The following is an 11602-nucleotide window of genomic DNA, read 5'->3' as shown; positions in this document are numbered from 1 at the left end:
CACAAGAACTTGCATACACTTGAAAAATAAACTACCACATTTTTGGATATCCACTTTAAGTACCAACTAAACTTACCTTACATCTCCACTTAATTTTTTGCTTTACGTTTGTTTTGGCTTTGTACAATTTTCCTCAGGCATTCAAATGAACAAATACAAAAACATTCATACTAATTCTCCTCTAAAATTATGTGTGAAAGATTGCGAAAATGGCCACACATTAGTCTTCTCCCACTGTCTGTTTGGTTGTAGCATCCCACGTTGACTCTGGGTAGACTTGGCCTTGTAACTTGCTTTGGCCAATGGGACACTAACAAATGACATAAGCAAAGGCATGAAAACCACTTGCTCATTGTTGCTACTTGTCCTTCTCTGGCTGCCCTTGGGAAGCCTGAGGCCATCAATATGTGAATGAGTCTAGATAGACTGCACATCTCCATTACTCCAGGTGACTTCAAGTCAACAATCAGATATGTGAGTAAGGCTGTCCTAGACCAGCCAATCCCAGCTCAGCCACCAATAGGTCCAGATCAAAATAACTGCCCAGTTAGCCCACAGAATCTTGAGAAAAAATAAACTATTCTTATTTGATGTCACCAAATTTTAGGTTGGTTTGTTATACAGCAGAAACTAACTGATACATTATGCTACCATTTATATATGTCCCCTCATTATTTGTGTAATTATCACAGATTTCTATTTCTTTATCCAATATCGTAGACTGGAATATTTTTCTATAGATTAAGTCACTGAAAGAAAATCAGAGACCATATCATGTTCCATTTTACTTTTTCTCCTTCCTCTTTTCAACCAGACATCTTTAAGCATATATATATATTAAGAATATCTTCACTAATTTTAAGATTATGTATATTCTTATATATTGTCATCCACCACTGTTATACGCAGGGGATTTTTACTTTTAATTTTAGCTCTATAATCCATTTGGAATGATTTACTTGTGAATAATGTTAGTTGATGGTCCAGCATTTTATTTTACAAATGGATATCTTTTAGTCTATAAAACAAACACTACAACATTTTAAAAGTTGATTTGAAGCACATGGAATCTGAATAATGTTTGGAAAATTGATATTTTTGAAACGCTGTTTTCAATCACAAGTATAGTATATCTCTCCATTTAATCAGAGCTTTTACACGCTTTGTATCTCTTTATAATCTTCTTCATATAACTAATGTGTAGTTCCAATTATTTTAACTACTCATCTTAAATAATTCATTGCTCTTAGGAATGGAATAATTATTTACATGTTTAAACTAATTCTTGCTCATGTAACAGTATTTTTGATGTTTCATATAGGAATCTAGCTTCCTTATACATTACTGCACTTATTTACCAGTTCTAAATTTTATAAGTTATGTCCCACTAATATAATCGATTTTCTCTTCTTCTCTAATATTATTTACCTCTTATTCTTTTGATTCTCATTTTTTCATGACTGTGCTCTCCATTGCCACACTGAATCACAAGTGCTTGCCAGGAGCATTTTCCTCTTCTGAAGTTTAGCGTAAACATCAGATAAATTCCTTGTCAGGGCAGAACAGGCATGTAAGGGAGAAAAAGTAAAAACGTGAAGGGGAATCATTTCTGCCTGGAAATCAACAGACTTGCTTTTCTTGGCTGTTTGGAGCTGGAGATCTTATGACAATGTGGCCAGCTGAGAATCAGAGGATCTTTCTCTAGTCCCAGGAATTAGTCTTGGTCAAATCTCTCAACCTCTTTAGACTTCAGTTTCTTCACCTGTAACATGAAGAGTTGGAAGAGTCTTCTTGAGTTCTGAAATCCAGTGACAACAAGATACCCTTCACCCAGATGCACTTGACAAAGACCAGAGAGAATTTTTAGTTGTCTTCTTCTGCATCAACATTATTATCCATATCACCCCTTAAAGACATATCAAATGTCTACTTTCGCATGACACTGATAAAACAGGTTCCATACCAAATCGCTGTTCATTGGGATAACAAATCTATAGTTAATTGTTTAGAGGTAAGTATAGAGATGGGCCTTGCAGGAAACAGCAATCAATGGGCCAAAAAGTCTTGCTTTATGTTACAGCAAGGCTGTGGAAACACTCCCTAATACACCAGAATGCTTAAGTACTTAGAAAGTATGAAATAAATGGGAGCCTTGTATCCATGGTTACTAGCTAATAAGGATATGATTTTTAAAATTTTGTTAATGATGCCATTTGCCTGCTATGGGGCTGTTCTCTGGTGAGTAAAGAGCAGATGTATTCAAGGCCACTTTCATTCCTTTAATAAATATTTACTCAGTGCCTTCCACTTGCTGCACGATAGCAGTGATCTACCCTAAGAGCATTTATATTCTAGTAGGGTGACACAGAACATAAACAAAAAGAGAATCTTGAGGTGATCAATAAAGTTACATATACATCAAACTTTTTCATTCTGGACTATTATTCACCCTTTCCCTTCTTTGACTGTTTACCAGAAGTCTAATCATGGACTTGAAAACCAAGAAAGCATGGGTTCCAAGTTTCTTCTCACAACACCCTTGTTTCAAATACATAGTGTTTATCATCTGAGAGTATGTCTCTTTAAGACTAAGTTCCTAGGAATCAACATTATTTCATCACTTGCTTGAGAGGACCAATGTTATTATGAAGGGGAAAAAAATATCATATGGGATTTATACTTGAAATGATGTTTCCACTCTAATTGTGTTATTTAATGTGGTGTGATTTGGGGAAAGTCGGTTACTCCTTCAGAGACAGTGGTAATAAGACTCTGAAAAGCATTCTATAGAGATTAAATGAAACAAAGTATGAGAAACTGCTTTGTAAATTGCAAAGCAATCTATTTCAGATCATTTTTTCTAATAATATTTTCATTTATCCAATCCTTTTTGACTCTAACAAACCTGCCTAGACTTTTATCATTTATTCAACAATAATAATGGGTCAAAATGGTTGAATATTAGAAATTTCATATGGTTCAACTTAATAGGCCATCACAATATTTAATTTGATTATAATTACAGTTAAATTTTTCATGATGCCTTATCATGTGCAAGGCACTTTCTAGGCATCTGACATGTATTCACTCATTTAATCCTCACAACAATGCCATGGAGACAATACTATTAACCTCTATTGTATGGATGAGGAACATTAGAGGTTATATAATTGACCAAGGTCACACAGCTGGTACCCAGGCAGTCCACCTCCAAAATCTCTTTTAGGCATCCATTAGAGGTTGTGGCGCTTACATTGTAAAAGGATCACCTTGGTTCCTGGTTGGTGAATGGATCAGAAGGGACTAAGGAAGAAAGCACATGGCTACTGAAATGATCCAGGCAAGCAATTCTAAATACAGGATTTCCTTCCTTTTTAAGGCTGAATAATATTCCATTGTATAGATGCCCCAGATTTTCTTCATCCTTTCACCCACGGGTGCACAATTAGGCAGTTTCTATCTCTTGGTTATTGTGAATAATATTGCAGTGCATTTTGTCAAATGACTTCCTGGCACTTAGTGAGTTTGAAAAAATTCTTATACACATTAGTTACTGTAATGAATTACCTTTCTAAATGTCTAAAGTTTAAATATTTGTCATTCTACAGAAATACCTTGCCTAATCATGATTTGTGTCGTTATCATTTCATGAATGATCTAAGATTTCTGTACAAAAAATTGTTATAATGGCTTTTTTTGCATGTATTCAGGAACCTGGCATAATATGGGTATTCCCTGATTCTTGATTTTTAGTAGATTTTTCTAGTAAGCCTTTGGGATACGAAGCATCTTCGTAGATGTGAGGCAGACAGCAGAAAAATGATAAAGTGATTGTTATATTTAATTATATCAAAAGAAAACTGTAGTTTTGCTAAATTGCTTTTACACATCATTTGCTTATTTGTAAGAGTGACACATATCATTTTATTAATGAAAAGAAAATTCAATAAACAATTTTAACATAAAACAATATCTATTGAGAACTTATATGAAAATTTTAGCAATATGCTGTCACCAATTTCCTCATCTGCAAAATGGAGATAGATAATACTATCTTCCTTACGGGTTTCTGTGAGAATACTCAAGAGTAATGTATGTAAAAGGCTTATCAACATGTGGGTTGGAAAGTGATGCCCCATTCATTTTTCCACCGGGATGATGACAGCTTTTTTAATGCTTGAAGTCTGTAGTTTTCAAAATACGTTCTACTCTTGTAAAGTGAATCCTTTTTACAAATTCTTTGTAGAGTTAGATGATCCCTTTGGAATACAAATTCAGGCTTCTGTGTGTGTGCGTGTGTGTGTATGTATACGCACATCTCTCAAATAATACTCCAAGGCTTATAATGAAAAGCTACTTTCCCCACTCTTGACTCTGCTTCCAAAAACAACTTCTTTAATTTTCTGGTTTAAAATCTATATTTCTAAATTAGCTACTCATACAGCTTTTTCATTTTTCAGATTTTGACTATTTATAGTTTATTTATTCTCTGAAAAAATCAGCACAAAGAGTTCTTACATATGTTAAAAACATAATTCCCCTTGCCCAATATAACTATTTAATGAATTAAGATAAATCAAAATTCAATGTCTACTGTTTTATGACATCAGTGTTTACCATTTTATAGCATACGAATCTTATCCAGAAATGTGCTACGTCAGCTAGTATGAATACATTTTCTTTCTCACTTTTTCCTTTGACCGTTTAAATGGTAAAATTCTCTTGTTTCTTTGTTGTCTTCCTATGGATTCATCACTGGTTCCTCTCCTTCCACCAGAAAATTAAATCTCTTCTCATTAACTTCTGATGCATGAGACAATTCATGGGCTTCAGGTTTTGCTTGGGGACACCCCTCTTGGGCTTGAACATATACACAGTCCCACATATACACAGTATGTCTGGAAGGATAGAGGAGGAAAGGATGTTTATCTCTGTGCAAAAGTACCGGGAGACAGTGGTAGAGTGAGAATATTTGAAGTTTTCTTATACGTGCACCTATGACGTAGGCCTCCCTCCCCCCAGATTTTTAAAATTAAAATAGCGTTATATCCTTATCTACTGGCTTGGAACAGCAAGTTGTAGAGAAATGTGAATATATGATCCAATTTTTTAACGAAATTAAGAACAGGAAACGCACAAAAAATTTAGAATTCTAAATATGGGCACATCGTTCTATGAGGCTATGTTAAGGTGGGGAAAGGAATGAAGAACAGCTGTTCAACATCCAGCTACCTGTACAGTCTAGGGGTCCACGGAAAGCCTCCCCTCCAGCCACGCCCTTGGAGCTGATTTCCTCCCCCTGTAAAGTCTGCCTGAATTATTCCAGCCACACCCCACCTCTTCCCGCCCCTGGAACTGGTCTCAGCCCACAACGTTCGGGCCTGCCTCCGCCTACAGCCTGGTCCCGGCTCATTGCCCTGCCTGCACCCTTGTTCCCGCCCATAGAACTGCCTCCCCGGCCTGCTGTCACTCACAGCCTTGGCCCCGCCCACAGCCCGCCCCTAGATTTTGTCCCTGTCCCTGATGCTGACCCAGCCTGCTTTCCAGCTTCTCACTCACTCTAGAAACTAGACATCTCCCCCGAGGCTGGGGTGCACGGCCTCGCCCCGCCCGCCGCCTCAATCCACAGCCCCCAAACGTTCGTCCTCACCGAACGCCCGCCCGAGACCGGAACCGGAAGCGCGGGCGGCGCCGTGGATGGAGCGGGCGTTCTTAGCGGTGTGTTCCGTCTTCTCGTTGCGGACCGAATTCCCCTGGACGTTCGCCCTCAGAGGCGGAGCTCGGTGAGCGGCGGGCGGTCCCGGCTCCAGTCGCGGTCCAGGGAGGGGCCTGGGCCGTGGGCAGCCCCGTCAGGGGTCGGCGTCTCTCCGTCCCCTCGCAGCCCCGTTTCCCCCGGGCTGTTCGCTCAGGGCCCCCGAGGCTGCTGTTCCTCCTGGCTCGGGGCGCCGCCGTCCCCTCCTCTGAGTCCCCGTCACCGTCCTCCGTGTGATTTTGTCCCCAGGGGGCTTTAGCCGCTTCTGGAGGCGATGTTTGGGTCGTTACAAATGGGGCGCTCCTGGCATCTGGGGGGGAGGCAAGGATGCTGCTCAGCGTCCTCCAGGGCCCAGCACAGCCCCACAGAGAATTATCCGGCCCCAAATGTCAGTTGTGCCGAGGTTGGGAAACCTGCTCCAGGACCTGAAAATCTCCCGAGCCCTGAATGAAGTGTGGAACTTGTTGAGAAGTCAGCGAGTCACTTACAGGGTCCCTAAATGACAAGCTTGTTTAAAGGGTCCAGAGTCACCAAAAAGTCTCTGTCCAGCCAAGTGAGTTGAGCGACTCAAGTGCACACAGCACGAAGCTGCTTTCTCCCATCTCGGGGAGCAACAGGTGGCTGGATAGGAATCGGGAAAATCCAGCCACAACCAACAGTTACAGTTAAATCAGTAAATACAAAAATAGAACAGTGAATGGGGTTGGCCTTTCCATCCAACACCCTATAAAAGGCCTCAAAAGCTTGTTTGTGCTTTTTATCCCCCCTCAGACACGAAAAGCATCCGTGGAGCTCAAGTTTGATGTGAAACCAGGCTCAGGGTCCACCTGTCCTCGCTGATCCATGGATTTCTGTGTGACCAGGTGAGTACCCTGTGGACCTGGTACCAACAGGTTCCGGCAGCATCCGCTGTGCAGAAGACCTGCCAGTGAGCTTTCCTGGGCTCCGGTTGTCACCACCTGGAGTCACTGAGAGTGAAGGTATCTTGAGAAAAATTATTGATAGTTGATGGATGGAAAGATGGTAAGCTGTGTGTGGTTCTATGTGGTAAATATTTCAGTAAGTAGAGTTATATGCAAATAAAAACACATGAAACAAACCTAAATAACTGCAAATGTGTATTATAGTAGAAAATATAGATTTACTTGCATTGCATAATATTCAAAAGTCAGGATTTATATATAATATAAATACAGAAATGTTTTGCGTGTGTATGTAGTATTAGAGGACATCCCATGAAATATTAGCAGGGATACTCAGCAACATTCCTTAGACCCTTTCAATTTGATTTCTAAAGTCCTATAAATCCTCCACATAAATTTGAAATAAAGGAGCATTCAGGGAAAAAGATGATTTGAACTTCTTTGTATTAATAACAAATTTAAAATTCAATTTGCCAGTAGCCAGATTTATTTTGAGCATTTTTTTTCTTTATGACATTTCAAATCATTTGGAGGAGTACTAAGCAACACTGTAGATTGAAGGGAAGGGCGCTAGTCTCCAAAAAGACTGTCCTCTCCACCTTGCTTTCTAAAGGGAATTAACTTTGTTTCTTGAAACTTTTCTGAAATAACGGTCTGGTGATTCACGTTGCAGAGAATCTTGTTAAGTACTTTTGTATTTAGTTGTTGGCCTCTACTAATTGTGTGTGTATGTGTGTGTGCCTTTTTCATTCTAGCTTTCCTGTGATGTTCTTGAGGGGAATGTGTGCTGGTCATGCAATAGATAGTCTCTGAGTGTATAATTAATGGTGAACAACCATCCTCGTTTATTCAGGACAGTGGGGTTTTCCAGGACACAGGACGTTTAGTGTTCAAACCAGGGCAGTCCTAGACAAACCGGGATGGTTCCTCATCTCATGAGCCAGGCCCTGGGACACATGCATGGGGACCTGGAGAACCAGAGAGACCTTGTCCCACCTCCATGGAATTTACATTGTATTTGGGAATTTGGATTTTGAAAAGTTAATGATGAGAGTGATGTGGGAGTTTGGCACAAGGGGAATCAACATGAGGGGGCAGAGAAGCCCTCTTGAGAAGGACTGATATTTAGCTTGAGAGCTAGAGTTGGGACTGGATTTAGCTGGCAGGAGGGTTAGACTGGAGTGAGGGTGTGGGAGTGTGTTCAAGAAAGCGTTTCAGGCAGAGGGACACGCATGAGGACACCCCTGAAGCAGAGAGCCTGGTGTGTCCATGAACTGAGAAGAATGATGGCTGAGCCGAGTCAACACACGGGGAGGGGTGTGAGCCACACTGGCGAGGGGGGACAGGCAGGATCAGATCAGGGGTGACTTGGGACTCTGTTCTTAGAACAATGGGAACACTCTGGAGAGATGCGAGTAGAAGGATGATGTGATTAGCGTTTGGTCTAAGCATGTGGGTTAAAATGGACTTCATGGTTAAGAATAAAGACTTAATAGGCAAGATAGGAGGTGCTGGGAATAAGATTGGGAATAAGATTAGGAATAAGATGATTGTTCCCTAGGCCTGAGTGATGGCTGTGGAGTAGGAAAGAAGTAGAAAGAAAAGACCATGGAGTGTAGAACCAAGAGAACATAACGGTGCTTTCTTGCCTGCATGTGTCAGATGGCACAGGCCACTGACTGTTCTCGCTGCTGTCTGTGCAGACCTGCAGGTGCCCCCTCACCCAGGTCTGTGTGTTCACCCCTCTTTGCCACTCACAGGCCCCCCCATCCACATCCTAAAAGAAGTCAGGTCTTACTTGTCAGGGGGTTGTCTCACAAGGTAGACACCTAGGAGAGCCCCTGCAGGCATCAGAGCAGCCCCTTCAGCATCTCCATCACCTTCCTCCCTTCCCCTCTCTCGCTTTACACACCCAGAATGACCCCTGCTCAGTATTACACATCCCCATGATCTTCCTCCCCCAGGCTTGAGAAGGGTGGGGTAGCCACTGGCGTGGACATCATCTGCACCTTCCATTCTGACCCCCGCAGGTCCCAGGCTGGACAGAGAGTGACTCTACTGGGAGCTGAGCCATGAGACTCAGCGCATCACCTACCTGGGCTCCTTCACCCTGGACTGGGACAGCCTCTGCTTCAGTGGTGAGGGGCTGTGCTACAGCCACGCTGTCTGTTCTGTGTTCCCTCCATTGCTCTAAAGTGAGCTATGATCCATCTCTCTATCCTCCTGGTATGGGTTCAGTCTTCTCATCACTGTGTGATCACTGGGTCCAGCCACCTTCCAACTTATTGCCTTCCTCCTGAACACCCCTCCACTCGTCCCCTCTGCTTTCCCCTCTGCTTTTCCCACAAAGGTCCCTACATCCTTTCTCTCCCTTAATTCTTTATGTTCACCCCAACACTTGCTCAGCTCCTCTCACCTTCTCTCCACAGGTTACACCTATGGAGCCGTGGCCCCAACTACCACCAGTGAGTATTCCTGGCCCTGGTCTCCTGTGTCCCGTCTGCATTTGTAGTTTGGGAGCACTTGTTCTCCTTCATCTGCTGTCCTTGGTGAAGGAAGGACCTGGAAGGACCCTAATTCACCCCTTCTCTCCCTCCCGGGTTCTGGTGGAGAGTCCCAGCCAGTGTGAGAAAGCCTTAGACACAGACATGTTCTCCACCACATTCTGACCCCACATGGTTTTCACTTTAATTCTCCTAAAGCCCTGCCCTTGGTCCTCCTTTTCCAGGTATCCCATCCATCTGCCCATTTTTCTGCCTATCTATCTCTCCTCTGAGTTCAGTCACTCTTGTTCACCTATCTCTCTCTCTTGGGCTCCTCTCCTCCACAGGCTTGCTCATTCCTTCTACTCACACAGTCACCGGTCCCCTCACTCTCATTTATGCTTTACCTGTGAATGGTGGTCCTGAGACAGCCAGTGCTGGAGCCCGTGTGAGCCTCGGGTCTCCTCCCACTCTGTCCCTCCCTGATGACAGCCTTATCCACAGCTCCCGAGCCGGCCACCACGTCCCTGCATACTTGATCATCACCTGAGCCACCAGAAGCCACCACAGGTATCTGGGGGCCCCTTTTCCTTCCCAAGAGAAGCTCTCTGGCCCCACTCCCCATGAGCCAGGTTTGATCCAGGAGGTGGGAAGCCAGGGTATGAAATTCTGGTTTTAGGACAATCATGCTGATCACAAAGATTATACCAACGATTCAGTCTAAGGCCAGCTCTCAGAGAGCCCCTAGTCTTGTGGAATTAACACATCATTATAATACAATGTGGGATATTTTGGGGAGAGGCACCTGGCATAATTTGGAGGGAAAGAGCTTGCTAGAGAAAGTTTCAACAGAATGAAGTCTTTAAGAATGTGTAGGAGGGAACCTGGTAAATAGAGGATGAAGGGTTTTCCTGGCAGAGAGGATTCCATGAGCAAAGGCTCCAGCCAGAAACAAGATGCCGTATGGGGAGAATTGAAACGAATTTGGGTTGCATGAAGCATAATGTTTAACCCGCAATAGATGGATAAAATGAGACTGAAAAGTCAGCAGGAGCCAGATTGAGTAGAGACTTGAGTGCCAGGTCAAGAAGGTTGAACTAAACACTGAAGGCCATAGGGAGCCATGGGTGGTACTAGAGCAGTGGTGGCCCTAGTGAGGTATTCATTTCAGAAAGATTCTTCTAGTAGTCCATGTAGAACATCCTGTAGACAGAGCATCCAGTGAGCCTGCTGGGGTGTTGGTCCGGGTGAAGGAAGTTAAGACCTGAGCTAGGACAGGGATGGAGAGAGGGAGTGTATGTGAGGACCAGTGTGCAAGGTGAATGGGTGTTACTGGGAGGGAGGAGGAGCTGAGTAGATGTGCTGGTTCTGACTTGGGTGACCACACGGGTGGGTGGTGGTGCCACTGGGACAGAAGATGACAGATTATAATGAGTGCAGGACTCTGGTCTGGTCTCAGGCCAGCTTTCAGAGATGGCCATCGCTCTCCCTCTCGTCTTGCAGCTTTGGGGCACAACCTGAAGACCCTCACAGTCAACGTCACCATCTCCACCCTCCGGTATTCATCAGACATGAGCAATGGCTATGCCATGTTCAACTTCACTGAGAAGGTCCTGCAGAGCCTGGTGAAACCCTGGTTCCAGCAGCTCCTGGTGGGTTAAATCCCACCCAGCCCTTCCTCCAACCCCTGTCCCTCCTGCTCCTCTTCCTCCTCCTTCCTCCCCAGCTGGATCATTGTTCAAGAAGAGCAGCCTGGGCCCCTTCTACTCAAGTTGCAGACTGGTCTCCCTCAGGTGAGACCATCCCCTCAGCATTTGCCCCTAATGACCACTTTTGTGACCACCCCTCTCTGTCTCTCCACTGTCCTCCCATTTCCTCGTTCCTGTTCTGGCCCCCACCCCCGGAGGTTTCAGGACCTCTCTCTAGACTCCCCACATCCCTCTCTCCCCAGGCCTGAGAAGGATGGGGCAGCCACCTGTGTGGACGCTGTCTGCACCCGCCACCCTGATCCCGTGGGCCACCATGCCTCTGTGCTGGGAGCTGAGTGTTGCCACCTGTCTGCTCTTCCTCTCGGTGGCTCCTGGCTCCGCAGCCCAGAGTTTATCCATTAAGAGAGAGCACCAGCTACTTTTCCGCATCATCAGCTGGAACCTCAGCATCTCGGAGCCCACATCCTCGGAGTACTCCGCCCTGCTGAGAGACACCCAGGACCAGGTGGGGTCTCCCACTCCCGTCTCTCCTTGCCCTGAGGGCACCGTCATTCCTCCATCTGACTTATATCTGTTATGTGATTGTTTCAACCCTTCACTTTCCCTGCATGTCTGGGTTCTCTCAGTGTCCAGGGGTGATGTCCTAGCTGCCTTTCCCATTTCTCACCTGGGTAAACTGAAGCTCAGAAAGGGGAGTATTGTGCCTAAGGTCACACAGTGAGTTAGGGGCAGAGC

The 11602-nt window shown here is 44.2% G+C and overlaps 1 long non-coding RNA gene across 2 annotated transcripts; it reads left to right on the top strand.

The window, feature by feature from the left end:
• Nucleotides 1-5641: 5641 nt before the first annotated feature.
• LOC131402811 (uncharacterized) lies at nucleotides 5642-11183 on the top strand. Of its 2 annotated transcripts, none has more exons than XR_009218990.1 (6): nucleotides 5642-5783; nucleotides 6524-6615; nucleotides 9105-9224; nucleotides 9663-9728; nucleotides 10885-10951; nucleotides 11110-11183. It is a non-coding gene; the product is annotated as an uncharacterized LOC131402811 (long non-coding RNA). The 2 variants fall into 2 exon arrangements; XR_009218991.1 differs by lacking the exon at nucleotides 10885-10951 and adding an exon at nucleotides 10662-10810 and having other exon boundaries at nucleotides 11110-11156.
• The last annotated feature ends 419 nt before the right edge of the window (nucleotides 11184-11602 follow it).

Source organism: Diceros bicornis, unplaced genomic scaffold, assembly GCF_020826845.1.
Source record: "Diceros bicornis minor isolate mBicDic1 unplaced genomic scaffold, mDicBic1.mat.cur scaffold_275_ctg1, whole genome shotgun sequence".
NCBI classification, from domain to species: Eukaryota; Metazoa; Chordata; class Mammalia; order Perissodactyla; family Rhinocerotidae; genus Diceros; species Diceros bicornis.
The sequence above is the reverse complement of the archived record's forward strand: the minus strand, read 5'-3'. Positions and strand labels throughout refer to the sequence as shown.